The 8,326-nt window shown below is 42.1% G+C and overlaps 1 pseudogene; it reads left to right on the top strand.

Moving 5' to 3' along the window:
- Window positions 1-288: 288 nt before the first annotated feature.
- LOC121960996 lies at window positions 289-5,328 on the top strand (annotated as a pseudogene).
- The last annotated feature ends 2,998 nt before the right edge of the window (window positions 5,329-8,326 follow it).

Raw genomic sequence — 8,326 nt, 5'->3', positions numbered from 1 at the left:
TCCTGTTTGAGTCCTGCTGGACCCGAGAGGCTGCAGTCTTCATTGGCACACCCCACAATACACAAGTGTTGTGCTCAATGAACAACAAACTGAGGATTTTGCTATTCTTAAAATGGTACCAGGGCATTTAAAAATGTAACGAGTGTGCTGAAGCTGTCACCACATGAAAGGCTGTGGGGTCAAAACAATCAAAAGTTTCACTTGGGAGCAAAACTGTGCTCAGAAACTTCCAAGGCAATCTGTCTGTTAGATTATGAAATATTGTGTGTACAAAATTGACAGTTTAACATGCAGGTGGAACAAGTGAAATGCCCAGATGGGAAAGCAGTCATCCTCTCGGTAACATAACTGTGATCAGTAATTTTCCCTTCCGTCTACTTTCTCAATTAAGATATTTCTGGCATAGAATATAAAATTTTGTCAAAATGAAGAGTGGATTTTTTTATGCATCAAGCTATGAGTTTTAATATTAGCTGTGTCTCAGTGCCACGCTATAAACTATTTCTAAGCAGGTTTTGAAAATGTAGTATGTTCCCAATGTATAAACAGCCCTTTCTCATTCCAAAATTGTCAAATATGTCCACTCTGTCTGTGCATTCGGTGTTATTTGGCATCAGAGTCTGCACAGTAGCAATCTCCGCTGTGGTGGAATTCCTGCCCAAACACCCATCAGAACAGTAACCAGCAGCGCTATTGATCACAAGCACACTGTTTGGCTCACATAGCTGTCAATCATGCTTTCAAATCCCGTATTTATTGTGTTAAATTAAAAAAAAAAAATCTTATCAGAAAAAACAACACATGAACCAACATCAGCATGAAAAGAACTACCTAAAATGACTGAAGCATCTTTGGAAAAAACTTATTTGTCATCTACTTTAGGATTTTAGTTTGGCCCATGCCCAATCTGCTAACATGGAGGCAGTGGGGATTATGACCTGCACTGCAGCCAGCCACCAGGGGGCGATCAAGATATCTTGGTTTCACTTTGGGGAGCTGTCGTGTCATCCATCTTTATATATACTCTATGCCTCACACTAAGCACCTGCATAGATCCCCACATTATGTTCGTATTTAGCTCAAAGCTCTGCTCTAACAGTTTTTCCTTACTGTACTAGAGGCACCACTGTTAGCGTGGCGGACGAAGCATCCATAGGATTTCTCTTGCATTGATACATTCTGTGCCTATGTAAAACAGTGAACAAAGTCACAAAATGTCATTAGGCTACTAGCAAACATTGCCAACAGTGCACTCTAGTAATGCAAGCTTCAGGGTAGTTGTGCTACATATATGCTCCACCTAACTAATCTCCCTATTGCAAATTTTTGCATTACCATCACATATAGCACAAAATGCCAAACAGAACATCAATTTTGGAGAAAAAGTATTTAATTCTTTTGATACATTATATACTATATCGATGTAGTTGTGTTTCATTTTAATTGGTCAGTAATCCTCCTGTAATTCCCCCTCCCCCCCCCCCCCCCCACCAGTTCCTGGCCACTTCCTCAACTGGCCAATCGTTTTTTCCCTCATCATCCACTAATCCAGCCATGCACTGCAGCCATTCATCTCTTAATCTATGTATCCACGTCTCCCCAGTGTTCTTTCTGGTGGCTCTGGTGTCATGAAGAGTTAACAGTATTCCCTTTGAATGCCACTCAGCCCTTCCTTGTGTAAGAGCCACTGAAGATTATTAGGATCCTCATTAAAGATGATGTAAGACCACTGGAAGACCAACCTCTGACTTCCCTATCTCTCTATTTCTCTATCTTGCCTTCAGACACTCACTCAATCACACTTTTACATCCTTCCATCCATTTTATGCTTCCCATAATCTGTTACCAGAATATGCTAATGGCACAGGGACTTTGTTGAATTTTCATTAGGTCTAATGTGACTGTGGTGGCAAGATGATATATTGCAAGTCACCACTGATACAAGATCTTTCCACAAGTCAGAAATTAGTGTCATGCTGAATCGGTTCATGAACACATTTCAATCAAAATTTCAAACTATCACTGTCAGGTTGTGCTGCATTTTAAACAGTGCTAATTGAACTGACTCATAACACAAAATAAGCATTCAGGACAAAGGACACAGTTCGCTGATCTTGGCAGTCATATCAGGGTCGCCCTGGCTGCTATCCATAGATAGACCTAATCAATCACAGTCAGAATAGGCTCAATCATTTTCTAACTTTTTTGTTTACTCAATATCTATTGCTCATATGACACCTAGAGTCAGTACTAGGATTGTTGATCTCACTCAGCAGCTTTTGCACTTTAGAACCCTAGCTTTCTAGAATCAAATAACCATTGTTCTAGAACCATAACATTCAAGAACCCTCACTTTCTAGAGCCCTAACATTCTAGAACCCTGACATTATAGTGCCCCAACATTCAAGAACCCTCACATTCTAGAGCCCTAACATTATCAAATCTGACAATCTAAACCTCCAGCATTCTAAAACTAATGAATATTTATAACTTAACATTGCACAATTCTACCTTAAGATTCTAGTACAATTACATTTTAGGACCCTGACATTCTAGAACGTAGAGATTTTAGAACCCTAACATCTCAGGACACTAACATTATAACCCCTCTAATACAAACTCCAACATCCTAGAAGTCACAAAAATTCGTAAGTCAATCTTACAATATTGTACCTTAATATTCCAGAACTATGACATTATACAACCCTAACATACAAGAATACCAACATTCTAGAACCCTAATATTCAGAACACCACCGTTCTAGAACCCTCCTATTCTAATACCTTACATTCCAATATCCTGGAATTAACAATTGGGCCTCTTAGAACTCTCACATTCTATAGGACCAATATTCTAGAACCTTGACATTCCAGAACACCAACAATATAGGAGCTTAAACTTTTTAAACACCAACAATGTAGAACACCAATATACTAGAAACCTAGCATTCTTGAACATTCTAGAACCCAAACATTCTAGCCCAGCAACATTCTAAAGTCTATCAACCTTAAACTTCCAATATCATTCATTGCGAATGAACATTCATAACTTACCATTACACAAATGTACAGTAACATTCTAGAATCAAAACATTGTGAAATACCAAATCTCTCAAGGTCTTACACTCTAAAACACCAACACTCCCTTCTAAAATCCAACAATCTAAAGCTAATTACTAACTTATAATTCACCAACTGTACCTAAACATTCTAGAAACCTAACATTCTACGTATAACATCAAGATTCTAGATCTCTCACATCCCAGGACACAAACATTCTAGAACACCAAGATTCTAGAGTGCAACATTCTGTCATTCTAAAACACCACATTCTAAAACCATCCCCTCTAAAATCTGACAATCTAAAGCTAAATATTTAAACATAGACAGAAAGATTTAACATTACTGACTTAACATTCCACATTTATACCTAAACATAAGGGAATCTAAACAACAAGACAACTTAAGGATTTAAGAACCCTTCTATACTTAATCCTGACAATCTTACAAGAGTTCATAACTTAATGTTACACAATAGTACCTTAACATTCTGGAACTATGACATTCTAGAACCCCTTCAAACCAGAACGCAGTCATTCTGGAATCCCCATCCTATCACAACATGCCAGAACCCTAACATTCTTGAACCAAACATTCTAGACCCTTAACATGTTAAACTCTGACAGTCTAAAACTCCAACATTCAGACACTGATATATCTAACATAACATTCCACAGTTGTACATATTAGTCTGGATACTGCAGCACTATTATTATCTGTTTCTTTATTTTTATTTTTCTTCCTCTGTATGTTTTTTGGTATCTAACTACCTCTGCATACTTTTTAGCTATATAATCCAAGTACCATGTGCCCAGCGGATATAGAGACCTCATGACTGACTACAACAGTAACTTCAGAAGAAGAGTCTCTGCAGGAGGAGTAGCATCAGGCTGGCATAAGGTAAAGGTCGGTATTATCACAGGGTGCACCATTTCGGTGAACACCAATCAGGGCGTTCATGGATGACCTTACAGTCACTACTAAATCAGCCCCAGGCTGCCAGTGGATTCTACAGGGGCTTGAGAAGCTGGTGGAGTGGGTGCAGATGTGTTTCAAACCAGCCAAGCCAAGATCCATGGTGCTGAGGAATGGGAAGGTCAAGGACAAGTTTTGGTTCCACATAGCAGACACAGCCATACCAACCATCTCAGAGAAGCCAGTCAAAAGCTTGGGCAAGGTTTTTGACAGCTCTCTTCGAGACACAACATCCATCCAGATGGCCTGCACTGAGTTAGACAGCTGTCTGAGAGCAGTGGACAAGTCCGGCCTACCTGGAAAATTCAAAGCCTGGGTGTACCGGCATGGCATCCTTCCCAGAATCCTGTTTGCCGCTCCTCATATATGCAGTCCCAATCTCAGCAGTTGAGAGGTGCCTGCTGGACCAGGAGGAGGTGAGAGCAGAGGTGAGGAGACCAGGATATGCAGGGCGGTGGGCATGAAGCAGCAGGTTGCTTGGACAAGAAAGGAGAATGCGGTCAAGAAAAAGATGACCCGGGCTGAACTCTGGAAAGCAGTGCTCAGCATATCCGATTTCTTGTCCAGGCAGTGTATGACATGCTTCCAAGCCCAGCAAATGTGCTCAGGTGGGGCAACGCTGATACAACAGCACGCCCCTTGTACTCCAAGCGAGGTACCTTGGAGCACATCCTCACCTGCTGTACAAAGGCTCTTGGAGAAGGACAGTACCAATAGAGACACGACCAGGTCCTGAAGGCTATCGCTGAAGCCATCAGCACAGGAGTGGAGTGGGTGAAGCGGATCCAACCTTCCAAGAAAGTCATTGCCTTCGTCAGAGCTGGGGAGCAGCCAAATCCTGCAAAGAGAACATCGGCAGGCATCCTGACCTTTGCAAGGTACTGGAAGCTCCTGGTGGACCTAGGGCAGCAGCTTAGATTCCACAGCCACATTACAGCCACCACCGTGCGTACAGACATTCTGGTTTCTGAGTTCACCAAGCAGGTGGTGCTGATGGAGCTGACAGTCCCATGGAAAGATCATTTGGAATAGGCTATGGAAATAAAGATCTCAAAGTATGTAAGTATGCAGGACTGGTCAGTGACTGCAAGCAGGCGTATGGATTGCAAAGTACCTCCCTATGGAGGTTGGATGCAGGGGATTTGCAGCCTGGTCTTGTAGGCCTTAGCCTATAAACAGTTGGGCATCAAGGGAGAGAGATTGAGGAGAGCCATGCTCAGTACGACCGAAGCTGCAGAAAGAGCCTCTGGATGGCTATGGCTGAAAAGAGGAAAGCCATGTAGTCATAAGTAGCAAGCCACCTGGACACAAGCAGGGGTCTGACCAGCCCCAGCTGGGTCGCCTGGAGGAGGGTGTATAATGTTAACCTGAAATACCCGATGATTCCAGGAACATCACTGAGGATGTGTCCAGATCGGCATCAGTGGATGTGTGTATTCAACATTTGAGAACTATGACATTGTGGAACCCTGTCATAGTTACATCCTGTAAGATAAAGATTCTAGAAACCTCACATTCCAGAAGACCAACATTCTAGTACATCACATTCTAGAGCCTAGCATTCTAGAACTCAAAGATTCTAGAGCCCCAACGTTCTAGAACCCCCTATACTAAAATCTGACAGTCTAACCTAATCCTAACTCCAATATCCTAGAACAAACGAACACTCATAACTTAATGTAACGGTTATATTTCTAAGAAAAAAAAACAACTAACATTCTAGTAAATTAACAATATAGAACTCTAATATTCTATAACACCAGCATTCTAGAACCCTACCATTGTAGAACATACACATTAGAACCCTTCCATTTTACAAAACGACAATCTCAAACCCAAAAATCCTACCTAACAAACAAATACTTGCTTCCACAATTGTGCTTTAACATTTGAGAACTATGCCATTCTAGAACCGTAACATTCTAGAATGTCAAGATTCTAGAACCCTAACATTCTTGAACACTAACATTGTAGTGGTTGAGTTGTAGTGGTTTTATACTTAAAATATATTATTATTATTATTATTATGATTATTATTATTATTCTAAAATCTGACAGTGAAAAGGTATAACATCCCGGAACTTACAAACACTACTAACTCAACACCTCACAATTAGGCCTTAACATTCTATAATTATGTCATTCTACAACTCTAACAAAATAGAACACTAGCATTTCAGAATCATCATCACACTCGAGAACCCTGGAATTTGAGAACCCCAACATTCTTTATCCCTTACATTCTAGAACACTAACACTGCAAATTCAGGTGCACTGCAGGAATTGTATGATGCCATCAGCAGCAACATCACCAAACAACCAGATGGAATCCTTATAGTAGCTGATTTTAATCACACAGACCTCAAATCTCTCATACCTAAATTCCACCCACATGTCCAGATCCCCACCACAGGAAGAAGCATCCTGGACCACGTGTATACAAATATACCTGACAGCTACAAAGTCCTCCCCCACCCTCACTTAAGCCTGTCAGATTATATTTCTCTGCTCCTCCCGCCTACATATTAACAGCTGATGAAAAGGGTCAAAACTGTTAAAGTGTGGACAGTTGAAGCCACAGCAGCTCTACAGGACTGTTTTGAGCACACAGATTGGCAGATGTTCAAAGATGCTGCCACTCAAGATAACAAGATCAATCTTGAAGAAAATGCATCTTCTGTGACATCATATATCACTTGGAGCGAGAGCTGTTCCTCTACCAAGCCTTCTTCTGTCTGGTGTCTGGTCGCTGGAGCGTGAAATGGATGGGATTTGATTTTGGCTCACTCAGCAGCAGGGGGATCTGGGACTGCTTTGCGCGCATCTTCATAGAGACGTGGTTGACGCCTGACATCCCGGACATGGACTGACTTTGTGGGGGCCATTTGGACAAGGGACTCTAATGCAAGTTCAAAAAATGCATTGCAGGAATTGAATGATGCCAATGATAGTAGCTGATGATTTTAATCAACTCAAACTTGTTGCAGGCAATTCAAAATGTCACAGGCTATGCATCATATGTGAGGCCACACTGCCGGACGAGCTTAGCACATTTTACGCTTGCTTTGACCTCTTCAGTAAGGACTTAACTGTGAAGTCTACTCCGCCTCCAGAGGACCGGCCACTTTCAGTGACCACACCAGATGTGAGAAAACTCCTGCTGCGAGTGAATGTAAACGAGTCCACTGGACGTGTACTAAAAACTGATCAGCTAGTTAATGTAATAACTGACATATCACTCTCACAAGATACTGTTCCTGCCTGCAGTCAGCGTTCCTGTACCTAAAAAATCTGCTGTGTCTAGTCTTAATGACTACTGCCCTGTGGCTCTTACCCCCATCCTGATGAAGTGCTTTGAGAAACTGGTTCTACAATACATCAAAGACGACATCCCTGCCAGCCTGAACCTTCACCAGTATGCTTTCAGAACCAACAGATCCACAGAGGCCACCATATCTACTGCTCTTCACTCAGTCTTCACTCACATGAAGAATAAGATGTTGCTTGTTGACTTCAGCTCAGCATTCAACACAATCTCTCTCATAAAGCTGATTGGAAAACTTAACACTCTGGGCTTCAGTGCAACACTCTGCAACTGGATACTGGACCTCCTCACATGCAGACCCCAGAGAGTTAGGATTGGTAATCTCACCCCCTCTACATTAGTGCTCAACACCGGAGCCCCCCAGGGCTGTGTGCTCAGCCCCCTCCTGTTCACACTGTACACCCATGATTGCACTCCCAGACATCATGGGAACTCTACTGTGAAGTATGTAGACAACACCACCATCATTGGCCGTATTACAAACAATGATGAGAGTTCATACCAGGCGGAAATTGACAGTCTTGCAGAGTGGTGCACAGAGAACAACCTACTGCTCAAGGTTGGTAAAACCAAGGAGCTGATTGTTGAATTTAGAAAGGAGATAAAGACACACACCCCTGTCTACATCAGTGGAGCTGAGGTGGAGCAGGTTACAGTTATAGGTTCCTGGAATTACTATCACTGAGAACCTAGCTTGGTCATCACACATCACCACCCAGGTTAAAAAAAAACACAGAAAAGGCTCTACTTCCTATGGAAACTTAAGAAGGCTAAATTCCAGAGCAGGATCCTAGCTAACTTCTACAGAGGAGCAATAGAAAGCATACTGACTGGAAACATCTCAAACTGCCATGGTTCATGCACGGCCCAGGATAGGAAGGCTCTACAGCGGGTGATTAAAACTGCCCAGAACATCACTGGTTCCCATCTACAGAGCATCAATGACCTCGGTGAAGTGAGGTGTCT

Source organism: Plectropomus leopardus, chromosome 21 (assembly GCF_008729295.1).
Source record: "Plectropomus leopardus isolate mb chromosome 21, YSFRI_Pleo_2.0, whole genome shotgun sequence".
In the NCBI taxonomy this organism is placed as follows: Eukaryota; Metazoa; Chordata; class Actinopteri; order Perciformes; family Serranidae; genus Plectropomus; species Plectropomus leopardus.
The sequence above is the reverse complement of the archived record's forward strand: the minus strand, read 5'-3'. Positions and strand labels throughout refer to the sequence as shown.